Here is a 14,548-nt window from a genome sequence, read left to right on the forward strand (position 1 = left end):
TTCCTAGGGGCACACCAATATGACATAGAATACAAAAGATCAAAACAGCATGGGAATGCTGACGGTTTATCACGCCTACCGTTGCCAACGGTAGAAGAGGCACCTACAGTGGACCCAGTGGAGGTGTTCCACTCAACCATAGTGGAATGTCTACCAGTAACAAATTCTGCCATTGAAAAGGAAACGAGAAATGACCCGACTCTCTCACGAGTCTACGATTTAACGGTGAAGGGATGGCCAGCACATGGCGAACCACTGTTGCCAGCATTCTCACAAAGAAGAGAACAGCTGTCAGTGTGCCGAGGAACCTTGATGTGTGGATCCAGAGTGGTGATTCCACCCAAACTCCAGGATAAAGTGCTAAAGGAGCTTCACGAGGGGCATCTGGGTGGAGTGAAAATGAAGAACCTAGCCAGAGCGTTTGTGTGGTGGCCAGGTATCGATGGAGACATCGAAGAAATGACCAAGAGCTGCCTAGGATGCCAGAAGGTCCAAAACACCCCACCACAAGACCCTCTACATCCATGGGAGTGGCCCTCATCTCCATGGCAAAGGGTACACATCGACTTTGCTGGTCCATTTATGGACTCAATGTTTTTAATCGCGGTTGATGCACACTCCAAGTGGCCGGAGGTAATAAAGATGTCCTCCACCACCACGGATAAAACCATCACAGTATTAAGGACCATATTTGCCAGGAATGGGCTGCCTGAACAGATCTGTTCTGATAATGGACCGCAATTTGTGTCCGAAGAACTCAGGAAGTTCTTAAAAAACAATGGGGTTAAGCACTACACGTCCGCCCCATACCATCCCGCCACCAATGGATTGGCTGAAAGGTTTGTCCAGACCTTCAATAAGGCCATAAAGGCCATGGGTAATGAAGACATAAATCTACAGCATAAGGTAGATAACTTCTTGTTTGCATACAGGAATGCAACACATGTGATTACAAACCAAACTCCCACCATGATGTTCTTCAATAGAAGCCTAAGATGCCGGCTGGATTTGATCAAGCCAAACATCAGAAGGGACGTGGAGAACCGGCAATTTCAAGGCATGAATGAAAGGCCAACTAGAACCTTCCAGATAGGTCAACAAGTTTTGGCCCGGGACTACCGTACCGAGAAATCGCAGCCTGGAACTATTTGCACACGACTAGGACCGTTGATGTATACTGTGGACATTGGAGAAAGCATAATAAGGCGCCATGCTGAGCAGATCATAGAGTCATCCGAATAGGGACAACCTACACCACAACTCTATACGCCTAATGATGAAGCAGAGATACCCATAGTATCTACCTCCGATCCAGTGATACTGGAACCAGATGAACCCGACACTGGCATTCAAGCCGAATCGACCTTGCCAAAAGAACCTACTACACCACCAAAGACTACTACACCACCGAGGCATTATCCGGACTGAGTCAGGAAGCCTCCAGAGAGACTGACTTATAATTGATTAACTGCAGCAAATGTGTAGATTATTGTTCTTGTAACATGTTAATTAATGATTACTTAAAATGTTATGTACTGGTTGTCTAAAAAGGGGAGGAATTGTGGTGTATGTGCCTTTAAGAGCCCCCTGTGTACTGTAATGCCGGTAATGGCCACTCGGGCTATATAAGCCTGTATAGTGTCTTGTATCTGTTAGTTCACCTCCAGACTTTGTTCAGTAAACAGCTGTGAATCCAACTCCTGCATTCCGTGTCTCCATTAACACACGGATACAACAGAGAGCATTCCATAACTCTCCTGAACTGTGCCTTGTGGCTGGTGGAAAGGGTTTGGGGAGTCAGGAGTTGAGACACTCGGCATAGAATACCGTGCCTCTGGCCCACTCTTGTTGCCACAGTATTTATGTGTCTAGTCCAGTTAATTTTCTGGTCAATGGTAACCCACAGGATGTTGTTGGTGGGGGATTCGGCGATGGTAAGGCCTTGAATGTCATGGGGTGGTGGTTAGATTCTCGCTTGTTGCAGATGGTTATTGTTTGGCACTTTTGTGGCGCATATTATACTTGCCACTTATCAGCCCAAGCCTGATTGTTGTCCAGGTCTTGCTGCATGTGTAAATGGACTGCTTCATTATCTGAGGAGTTGTAAATGGAACTGAACACTGTGCAATCATCAGCGAACATCTCCACTTCTGAGCTTATGTTTGAGGGAAGGTCATTGATGAAGCAGCTGATGGTTGGGCCGAGGAAACTGCCCTGAGGATCTCCTGCAGCGATGTACTGGAGCTCAGATGACTAATCTGCGTCAACCACAACCATCTTCCTTTGTTAAAGGCAAATCGTCTTTAACTAACTTGATTGAGTTATTTAATGCAGTAACGGAGAGGGTTGATGAGGGTAGTGTGGTTGATATTGTGAAGCTGGACTTTCAAAAGTCGTTTGACACAGCACCACATAATGGACCTGTTAGCGAAATTGATGTCTACTGGATTAAAGGGGCAGTGGCTGCATGGATATATAATTGGTTCGGAGACAGAAAGCAGAGAGTAGTGGTGAGCAGTTGTTTTCAGATCGGGGAGCAGTGCACAGTGGTGTCCCCGCAGGGCTCACAGTTGGGACCACTGCTCTTTTTGATATATATTAATGACCTTGGATTGGGTATACAGGGCATAATTTCAAAGTTGCAGGTGATACGAAACTTGTAAATGTAGTAAACAGTGAGGAGGATAGCAACAGACGCCAGGAGGGCAAAGGCAGACTGTTGAAATGGACAGATGCATGGCAATTGTAACTTAACACACTGATGTGAGAACTGATTTCGGTAGAAAGAACGACGAGAGGCAATATAAAAGAAATGGTACATTTTAAAAGGGTGCAGGAACTGGAGTGTACGTATAAAAGTCTTCGAAGCTGGCAGGAGAAAACGAGAAGACTGTTCAAATGGCAGACGGGATCCTGATAGCCAGCACGGATTTGTTAAAGGCATATCCTGTGTGACTAACTCGATTGAGTTCTTTGATGATGTAATGGAGAGGGTTGATAAAGGTCGTGCCTTAATAAATAGAGCTACAGAGTACAAAAGCAAGGAAGTTATTCTAAACATTTCTAAAACACTGGTTAGGCCCGAGCTGGAGTATTGTGTCCAATTCTCGGCAGGATTCATTAAGGTCGATGTCAAGGCCTTAGCGAGGGTGCAGAGGAGATTTACCAGAATGGCACCACGGAAGAAAGACTTCAGTTACAAGGGAAGATTAGTGAATCTGAGGCTGTTTTCCTTAGAGAGAAAGGTACGGTGAGATTTGAAAAATGTGTCCTTCAAGGAGTTTGATAGAGTAAATAAGGATAATTGTTTCCAGTGGTAGAAGGGTCGGTAATCAGAGGACACCGATTTAAGGTAATTTGGCAAAAGAACCAGAGGCGACATGAGGGAAAAAAATATGCAGCGAGTTGATATGATCTGTAATGCATTGCCTGAAAGGATGTTGGAAGAAGATTCAATATTAACTTTCAAAAGGGAATTGGATAAACACTTGAAGGTGGGAAATATGTATGGCTACGGGGAAAGAGCAGGGCAGTCGGTGTAATTGAATAGCTCCGTAACAGAGCAGTCATAGGCGAAATGGGCTGAATGGCCTCCTTCTGCGCTGTATCATTCTATAAGTCTATGTACTTATGGGACGCTAAATGCACCCACCATCGTCAGTCTTCTCAGCGCACTGATTGAATCGTTACTTCTTGCTCTCTTCTGTGCCCTTCAGCTAGACAATGAAAATGTTATTTCATTCAGTTCTTCAAAGACACCTGGAGTGAAGTCCGGCGGTAAGTTATTAGGTGCCAACATTCAAAGTATTTGTATGAAATGCCTTTGTGATAGCTATTTTTAAAATAGGAAACTGGAGTTTTTTACAACGGTTCCTAAAATAACGTGGCACAGCGGGATTTCAGCTTGCAGTTTTCCATATCAATCGCAAGTCTAATAAGCAACTGTTACATTTGTCTCATTCAAACTTCAACCATCCCAAGGCTTGAATGCTGCACCCGGGGAACTTTTGATACCTCACTCACATTCCAGGGCAGGATAGAAGAAAAAGGTTCCTCTGTGTTTCTCCATCCTTGACTCATATTCAATATATAATATAGCTATCTATCATCTAAATATCTATCTATCTATCTATCTATCTATCTATCTATCTATCTATCTGTCTATCTATCTATCTGTCTGTCTGTCTGTCTATCTGTCTGTCTGTCTGTCTGTGTCTATCTATCTATCTATCTATCTATCTGTCTATCTATCTATCTATCCCTGATGCCATTTCGGACATTGCTCAAACACAGAAACCAATCTTTTTTTACAAATCAAATCTCACTCACACTCTGCTGATCCAATTCATTCTCCCGCGGACTCCATCGCTATTAAACCGTTTCCCGCCCTCAGCTTTCCCTCTCTATTATAATGTTCAGGTTTCTAAAACCTAAGTCTGGGCTCATCTGATCGCCCCTCCTTGTCTCACCGCACCTTTTATTTTGCTGTATTCAACCATTCTCGTGTTGTCTTCTACCTCTTTGACCCTTTGTCTCTCTTTTTCTAAAATGCCCGGCATGCACATTATGCATGTATCAAGGCAGGACGGGATCCTATAGCCCGATTTGACGTGGATGGGGATTTGCATGCATAATTAATATTCAATGACGTTGCGATGTTTGAAACTTCTTAAGGAGAGTGTGAGAAAGAGCCAGAACCACATTCGTGTCAGAAACTATTTTCCTTGTGACCTTCACCAGAACCTTCACCATGATTGAATCGGTTCGTGTTCTCGCCACACTGATGTTCTGTCTCCACAGTAAGTACAGGCGTTAACCTTCAGTACCGCGACAGTTTACATTGCCCTGATTTTTTTGCTTGAATTGAGCGGACCTGAAATACAAGCAATATTCACAATTGCACAGATTGCAACTGATCAATAACTTGTTATTTCACCAGGTACAAACGCGGATCCTGTCCTGACTCAGCCCGCGTCCATCTCAACCTCCCCGGGGGAAACTGTCAAGATCACCTGTACCCTGTCCGGAGGCAGCATCGGCAGCTACTACACGAGCTGGTACTGGCAGAAACCCCGCAGTGCCCCTGTGTTTGTTTGGTACGAGAGCTCTGGTACTGCTTCGGGAATTCCAGATCGATTTACCGGGTCTGTTGACTCATCCAGTAACAAGATGCATTTAACCATCGCCAACGTGCAGTCCGAGGACGCCGCCGATTATTACTGTGCTGTGTAGAGAAGCGGAACAGTCACCTTCGGGAGAGGGACCAAGCTGAATCTGAGCAGTAAGTAAATTATTCGCAGTTTGCAACTTGGGATTTGTCAACTACAAGTTTTCGATTTGTGTTTGATTTTGTTTGAAATTCACGGGATCTAAAAAGATCAGTATCCGAGTCGCTCGTGGTGTTTATACAGCCAATTATATTGTTATTATTCTGTTTGCAAAGCGCTCATCAAATTGTCCTCTAACATTTGCAGCGTTACTGACGACATACTAAAAAATAGTTTCAAATCATTGGCTTGGTAGATTGAATTGGTGTAAATCAAGATTATTGCTCTTAAAATATATTCCTACAGAGCTTGTGAATCAGCGTCCAGTGTTATTTAAGAGATAGCCGGGCACAAAGCACGCCCGATTTTACAGAGAGTGTTCAGGCCTTGGAGGGGGCGGGGCACGGGGCAGTTTATTAAGTTGATATCGTTCCTGCGAGGTTTTAGTTACGAGAGACACGAAGGACGCTGGTTTCACTACAAGCTAACGCTGTGATCTGACGGACATGTTCAAAATGTTGAACCATTCTGTTACGGCAAAATGGATAAAAACTATTTTCACTCATCGTTCAGTCGGTAGCCGGAGGATATAAATTGAAATAACAACAGAAAATGCTGGAAAAACTCAGCAAGTGAGGCAACATCCGTGGAGAGAAATTTGAGTTGACGTTTCGGGTTTGACCCTTCTTCAAAACTGGAGAGAAAAGGAACTAGATCGAAGGCAGGGCTGCGATCGGACAAAGAATAAAAGAACCAAAAGAAGTAAAAGAGATTAGAAGCTAGACGAGATGGTAATAGGCTGTGATTAGGTGTAAAGTGTACTGGCAGGGCAAAAGATAGCTGCCAGGTGTGAGAGAGAAACAAAAGGAAAGGGGGGGGGGGGAAAGGAAAGGAGTGGAAAAATATAAGTGAAAATGAAATGGGGGCCGAGGTTATGATCTGAAATTGTTGAACTCGATATTGAGACCGGAAGGCTGCAGAGTGCCTAATCGGAAGATGAGGCGAGAAGTACAAGTAAATCGCTGTTTCACCTGGAAGGGGTGTTTGGGGCCCTGGACAGTGGGGAGGGGGGAGGTATAGGGGCAGGTGTTACATCTCCTCCGCTTGCACGGGAAGGTGCCAGGCGAAGGGGAAGGGCTGTTTGGGGTGATAGAGGAGTGGACTAGGGTGTCTCGGAGAGAGCGGTCCCTGCGGAATGCTGAAAGGGGAGGGGAGGGGAAGATACGTTTGGTGGTGGGATCACTTTGGAGGTAGCGGAAATGCCGGAGGATGATCCGTTGAATGTGGAGGCTGGTGGGGTGAAAGGTGAGGACAAGGGGAACCCTATCGTGGTTCCGGGAGGGAGGGGCAGGGGTGAGGGCAGAGGTGCGGGAGATAGAACTGACACGGTCGAGGGCAGTGTCAACCACGGTAGAGGGGAATCCTCGGTTGCGGAAAAAGGAAGACATGTCTGAAGCACTGGTGTGGAAGGTGGCATCGTCGGAGCAGATACGGCGGAGGCGGAGAAACTGGGAGAATGGAATAGAGTCCTTACAGGAAGCGGGGTGGGAGGAAGTGTAGTCCAGGTAGCTTCAGACATGTCTTCCTTTTTCCGCAACCGAGGATTCCCCTCTACCGTGGTTGACACTGCCCTCGACCGTGTCAGTTCTATCTCCCGCACCTCTGCCCTCACCCCTGCCCCTCCCTCCCGGAACCACGATAGGGTTCCCCTTGTCCTCACCTTTCACCCCACCAGCCTCCACATTCAACGGATCATCCTCCGGCATTTCCGCTACCTCCAAAGTGATCCCACCACCAAACGTATCTTCCCCTCCCCTCCCCTTTCAGCATTCCGCAGGGACCGCTCTCTCCGAGACACCCTAGTCCACTCCTCTATCACCCCAAACAGCCCTTCCCCTTCGCCTGGCACCTTCCCGTGCAAGCGGAGGAGATGTAACACCTGCCCCTATACCTCCCCCCTCCCCACTGTCCAGGGCCCCAAACACCCCTTCCAGGTGAAACAGCGATTTACTTGTACTTCTCGCCTCATCTTCCGATTAGGCACTCTGCAGCCTTCCGGTCTCAATATCGAGTTCAACAATTTCAGATCATAACCTCGGCCCCCATTTCATTTTCACTTATATTTTTCCACTCCTTTCCTTTCCCCCCCCCCCTTTCCTTTTGTTTCTCTCTCACACCTGGCAGCTATCTTTTGCCCTGCCAGTACACTTTACACCTAATCACAGCCTATTACCATCTCGTCTAGCTTCTAATCTCTTTTACTTCTTTTGGTTCTTTTATTCTTTGTCCGATCGCAGCCCTGCCTTCGATCTAGTTCCTTTTCTCTCCAGTTTTGAAGAAGGGTCAAACCCGAAACGTCAACTCAAATTTCTCTCCACGGATGTTGCCTCACTTGCTGAGTTTTTCCAGCATTTTCTGTTGTTATTTCGGATTTCCAACATCTGCAGTATTTTGCTATCGATATAAATTGAACGTCATTGCTGGAAGAACCAAGGACAGGTTAGGATATTTGCTTTAGCCAAGGGACTGGTAGGACTGCAGTGTCCTCCATGTAAGAGTGGGGCGAGCGCTTAAATGGGAACTGGATAAACATTTGAAAAGGGAAAAACAAATATATGGGATATGGACTAGGTGGACATGTCTTTCAAAGGGCGCGATCAGTCTTATTCTGTGCTCCATAATTCTATAATTCTATGAATCCCACATAGTATTTCAGACTGGCTTACACCCGGCCCTTATAGCTCAAAAGGCTAAGAACACAAATTCAAAATGTTCGCACAATACCGGTTTTATTCCACTTAAAGCAATGCCACGATTTATCACCATTCTTGGATTGAGACTGCGGAATGATAGTGTGGCGACTTGCAGTAACTCACTCCCACTCGACCCCAAACTCAGTGATAACCGTTCATTACAAGATCCTCCGTCCTACATTTCGCATTAATCCCCGAAGACTGCACTGATCAGACTGTTGCGCTAAATTCAGCGAGTGATAAACATCAACACTATTCGATTATCTCCATAACACAGTAACAACCCTCAATGATTGTCAGGATGTCTACTGTCTTAACAAGTGACGGGCTTATTACCTTCCTGTCCGATCAATTGTGTGCGAATGTCTCGGAATAGCTTTTCAGATTTTCGCACCTGCGTTTCTCCTCACTCAATTGCGCTTTGATGCTGTTGCTGAGGTCAGGGTCAGTGAGAGGAGTAAACTTACAGAAAATGCGGAGTTGGAGGTATTGTCAGACTACTCGCATTTCAGCGTCCAAATGATAATGTAAAGAAAGAAAGCCGAAGTTGTCGGCTCCAGGGCGAACCTCTCAGAACGGCAATAGATTGTGAAACCGACCCGGGTAAACCTGGTATTGGTGAGACGCGCTGATATAGCTGGCACCTCACCTCAATGCCAAAACCAATTGTAGCGGCCCGGCCGCTAATTCTAGTATTGAAACGAAATAATGTTTTAGCCCTTTCTTCGGTGCTTTGCATTACATAAATCATTTTACCGAGGGTTTGTCATTGGCAGCTGATGCTTGTAGCCTATGGTCGTTGCGAACGGTCATTTAAAGAGAGAGGAGATTGTGATAATCCGGCTTCAACATTTTTACACTGAGTTATATTTCATTGTTACTATCTTTGAATAATTCTATTTAATAAGAAAGAATGAACTTGCATTGAAACCTCAGGGCATCGCAAGTTACTTGACAGTAGTCACCCTTGTAATGTCAGAAACGCGGCTGCCTAGTTGCGCACAGCAAGGTCCCACAAACAGCAATGTTTTCGCGATGTTGGTTGAGGGATAAATATTGCGCAGGACATTTTGGTCTTCATTATTGGCATATTGAGGTTATTGCTGGGATATAATTACACAATGTAGACATAATTGTTTACAATACCAGACGTTCTTTGTTGGAAATTCTTTCTCTTCAATGAAAACGTATCATTGTGACACTCTGACACCAGAGATGTCTCCAAAGAGCGTATTTCGAATGTGATTGAACAGTCTTCTGAAGTTTTACACAATATAATCACCGTCGGACGGGGCGGGAAATCTTGTGGAAACGCGGAGCCGAGCAGAGCGGCCGCGGCAGTGATTGGACAGAAATCCAAATATTAGCCCAATATTTACCACTTCCGTCAATAGAAGAGCAAAACTGGAGACAGAAGCAAACAATCGAGATTAACAGTAAATTGATTAAAATCCAGTGTTTCGAGTTAAATATTACAGAATATTTACTGTCAGCAATCGTTCCAATATTTATCCCAAATTCGGATTCATTGCCTTTTACGTTTCTTTTAAATCCTCAGCCCTGGGGCACTGTCTGTGACAGATTGCGTCAGACCTGTACATTTCAATATCATACTGTGTCCAGTATTATTTTCATGTTTCTATTATTTTCTGACCCAATTATTTCCGTTAGATTAATTTCATTTTAAGAATTGTCGTGTGCTCCTTTCCATGTAGGAAACGTAGTAACATCTTCTCAGGTTCTATATTTTCTAGAACTTTGGACCCCAGTTGTTGTAGAATTGACACTAATGAGGTTCAGTGGTATTAAATTCCTCCTGGCTTTGTAGAGTGACGCCGAATTTTAAAAGAATTGAAGAAAGTAAAATATTGATTGCGACTTTTATGTCAATTAAGAATGGATCTTTCATTTGGTTCTTCTTTTCAGGTCCGCGGGCTCCCTCGGTGACCGTCCTTCCGCCTTCATCGGATCAAATCGCAGCAAAGAACATGGCGACCCTGGTGTGTTTGGTGAACGGCTTTAACCCGGGCGCTGTGGAGATTCAGTGGACTGTCGATGGCAGTGTGAGAGGGAATGGTGTTGAGACCAGTCGGATCCAGCAGGAGACGGGCAACACGTTCAGTGTGAGCAGTTATCTGACTCTGCCAGCCTCAGAGTGGAACTCACACGAGCTTTACTCCTGTGTGGTTAAACACGAGACTCAGGCAAACCCGCTTCACACAAGTATCGCCAGATCCAGCTGTATCTGATTCAAGAATCTTATGTATTGATCTATTATACAATTAGTAAAGTTTCTTTAAAATCACTTTCCGTAATCAGCTATTACATGTTTGAGTTTAAGTGGAACATTTCAAATCACAACAGATGTGCAGTTTGTCCGCTGCATTCAGCTGTCTGTATTTTACAGTGTGTTCACCCTGAGCTGATCAAAGTTTCATTGTAACTTTACAAAATACCGCAGTGTAATAAAATTACTCTTCCATTATCTCAGGTGCTGTTATTCTTTCCTGTCCGTTACCCCGAAGCAATTCATAGCAACATTCTAAAAGTGACAAAATAGTGAGGTTTTATTCTTTGTGACATTCTGCACATTTTATGTAGATTCAGTGAAATCAGTGAGATTAGGTACACGATGTATAACTTTAATTCAACATTTCGTGAAAACTATCTTACAACATAGTTTTAAAAATAGACTTGGCTGAATCTTGCCCGTGTGGGGAAGGAGCTGACTAATTGTCTGTTTTTATGACAAGGATTCAAAGCACGTTGTGTAAGTTCTTCTAAATTATCTGGTAAGACAAATTCAGCGAAAACCTCTGACCGCCTCCATTTTGGATACCCCGGAACTACAGCGGTGCAGTTTCTGCAATTCCTGATTTTTTTCCTAAACTGTCCGAGTACTTTAAACTTTGGTCAATAATGGTTATATTAAAACAGGTGCTATTAGCAGCAAGTCAAAGCGTCATAACTACAGATTCTGTCAGGCCCTTCACTGAAACCAGCTCAGATAAGATTGGCACTTCTTAAATTCAGCTTCACACTAATCACAAACTCGGTACGGTATCCCTTTCGTAAATAGTCTTCGTTGTTCAGACTGATTTAGGACTATACATACTTAAATCGCTCAAAGGAGAAACACAAGTTGTTAAGGCCATAAAGATTCCAAACAAGAAATAGAATACAAAAGCAGGGGGTTAGTGCTAGATTTACATAGAACTGTGTTCGGTTCTGGTCTTCATTCTACAAAAATGATAATGAAAGACTGGAGAAAGTGCAGAAAATATGTACAAGTTTGTTACAAAAATGGGAGGATGCCACAATCAGGGAAACTGAACAGGTTCAACTCTTTTCCCTGGGAATGAGAAGACTGATGAGATTTGATAGAGGGCTTTAAAATATGAGTGGGTGCGATAGTGGGGACATGGAGAAACTGTTTCCACTGTGGGTGTGTCTTGAACAGGAAGGCATAAACATAAGATCAAATGAATAATATATTTGAAGTAATAGGTTGGTAATTAGTTCGGAGGTTGTAAACGGAGAGTAGGGATAAAGGTTCGTTCTCTCATTGGCTGGATGTGACATATGATGTTCCCCCGGGATCAGTACTGGGACCTCAGCTTTTCGCCATATATATTAATGACTTGGATGAAAGCATAGAGAGTTGTATATACAAGTCTGCAGATCAGACTGAGTTAAGAGGCACAGGAGGTTGTGTGGATTCGCGATGGAAATTACATAGGTAGACTAAGTGAATGGGCAAAATTATGGCACATGAAGTTCAATGTGGGGAAGCATGAAATCATCCACTTTAGAGATGAGAATGACAAATCAGAATATGTGCTTAATGCTGAGAGACAAGGAGCTGTGGGGTGAGCAAACGGATTTAGGTGTGCATGTACACAAATCACTAAAAACTAGTGAACGGTTGCAAATAGTGTTCAAAGAGGCTAATGGAATGTCGGCCTTTATCACAAGGGAGCGGAATTAAAATATGAAGGAGTAACGCTTCCGTTGTATACAGCCTTGGTCAGACCCCACCTGGAGGACTGCATTAATCAGTTCAAATTCATCAAAATGGTATCAAGGCTTAAAGGGTTCAATTATGACGACGGATTGCATAAACGTGGTTTGTATTCCCTTGTGTATTAACGGTTGAGGAGTGATCTATCCGAGGTATTTAACATTATCGAGGAATTCGACAGGATAGATACAGAGAAACTAATTCCACTAGTGAGGCAATCCAGAAGAAGAGGAATCAGGAAGCAATCTTTCACACACACGGTAGTTTAAATCTGGAACTAACTACTCCTCCACACACCCCCCCCCCCCCCCCCGCCGCGCCCACCCAGGCTGTGGATACTGAGTCAACTGACATTTTCAAGATTGAGATCGATAGATTTTTGTTAGGTAAGATTATCAAGAAATATGGAACAAAGGCGAGTAAATGGAAGTGAGGTGCAGATCAACCTCATTAGGGATCACAGTCTCAGAATAAGGGGTCGGCCATTTAGGACTGAGATGTGGAGAAATTTCTTCACTCAAAGGGTTGCGAATCTTTGGAATTCTCTACCCCAGAGGGCTGTGGAGGTTCAGTCGCTGAGTATATTCAAGACAGAGATCGATAGAGTTTTGTATACTAAGGGAATCAAGGGATATGGGGATAGGGGGGGAAAGTCTTGAGGTGGAAGATCAGCCATGATCGTATTGAATGGCAGAGCAGGCTCGAAGGGCCGAATGGCCGACTCCTGCTCCTATTTCTTACGTTCTTAACCATGATCTAATTGAAGGCCGGAACAAGGTCGATGGGCTGAATTGACATGTCTCTATGCTGTAGATTATCTGCAATTATGTGTAGTGAGAAACTATTTAAATAGCAGGATAGCATCACGTTGTATTTAGTGTCAATAATAATATTGATCTAATTTCAAATGTGCGAAGAACACGAAGCTTGAGAGATTATTTCAATCACAATACATGGCTGCACACAGTCATCCATCCCCATCTGAGATACATCGATAATGGCCGAGTTAGTTTTTATTTCCATTTATTTAGCTGCACTCCCCACGTGTAGTAGGACAGCGACCAATTTTGTTCCAAATCAACGCCGTTAGGGGTCCGATTGAAAGAGATTTCCCTTCTCTGACCAGCAGTGTCGCTGTGGAGCAGGTTTAACTAAAATGCAAAGCCTGACTCCCAAATAACTGAGAAATGGAGCAAGGTAACACTGGGTAAAATAAACTCAAACCTATAAGCGGGAAAACAAACTAATCGAATTAATATAACGTGAAGTGAACGAGATTAAAAAATAATGAAAATGTTGTCCCTATTCTGCTATGTCCTGAGCGATTTACAATGGAGTGGTTAGATTTTATAATGAACATAAGAACATAAGAAATAAAAGCATAAGTAGGTCATTTGGCCCTTCGAGCCTGCTCCGCCATTCAATAAGTTCATGGCTGATCTTCTACCTCATCTCCACTGGCCCGCACTATCCCCATATCCCTTGATTCCACTAATATTCAAAAATCACGCAAGAGACAGCAGAGAACTTCCTTGAAGAAAGATGTAAGTCACAATTCCAATATGTATCCATTTCAGCTGGAGAGACTCAAACGGCTTCCTCTTCTACCAATATGTAAGAAATGCATCAGAGTTCATCTTCGCTTCTAGGTGTAGTGAATAATTTAGCCTGATTTAGATTGTTTTACATAGAGGGCTCGTCTACCAATATCAAAAGGATGGACACGATAAGCAGATATATCACCAATTGCTTTAATTCATTTTCTTACGTTACAATAATTGCTATCACTTGTTTCTCTATTAATGATTCCAATGATAAAGTTGCTACGAAATGACCAATATTTAGCATTGCTTAACAGAATCTTCCTCAGTAGAAGCACAATATCCGGACTTCAGTATTACAATAGCAGAGCCTTTGCTGGGTTAAACAACATAAAAAAACAATCGTTTTCCAAGATTACAGTTTAGTGTGTGGTCCGTAATCTCTAGCCAGCATCTTGATGTATATGTATCATTTATATTAAACGGAGTCCCAGCTTCCACTTAACCTTCCCAAACCGTCGAACTAATGAAACGAGGTTCACCTTTAAATACATTTTCTCTTACCTGCAATAAATCATAACTGCAGTCAGTCGCGCCAATATGCAATCTTAGCCAAGACAGAATTCCAATTAAAACCCGCAACGACAACATCAAGGAGTGTACAAAGGCTCTCTAGTCTATCCCGGGCCCACCATATATTTGAATAGATGTCAGGCAAATAAAGACTGGCGCTTGACATTTCCGCAGGTGTTCCCCGGAAAGAGATCGGTGGAGCCCCCAGAGAAACAGCGTTAACGGCAGTAGCAGCGCGGGATTTCAGCGTCGGTATGTTTAAAACAGAAGCGTTTTCATCGCTAACAAAAAAGTAAATTGGGTAAAATTGGGCTGTTCAGCCGAGAATGCCCGACAACCAAAGTTTCCACTGGACTCTGTTGGGTCGGTGTTGGGTCGGGCGAGCAGTCCTCT

General features: G+C 43.8%; 1 pseudogene across 1 annotated transcript; it reads left to right on the top strand.

The window, feature by feature from the left end:
• The first annotated feature begins 4,696 nt into the window (after nt 1–4,696).
• On the top strand, nt 4,697–10,295 carry LOC147104554 (immunoglobulin lambda-1 light chain-like; annotated as a pseudogene). The gene is made up of 3 exons (XR_015072397.1): nt 4,697–4,799; nt 4,940–5,281; nt 9,947–10,295. The product of XR_015072397.1 is annotated as an immunoglobulin lambda-1 light chain-like (transcript).
• Nucleotides 10,296–14,548: the final 4,253 nt, after the last annotated feature.

Source organism: Somniosus microcephalus, chromosome 19, assembly GCF_052327205.1.
Source record: "Somniosus microcephalus isolate GS21.2 chromosome 19, FLI_Smic_1.0, whole genome shotgun sequence".
Classification (NCBI taxonomy): domain Eukaryota; kingdom Metazoa; phylum Chordata; class Chondrichthyes; order Squaliformes; family Somniosidae; genus Somniosus; species Somniosus microcephalus.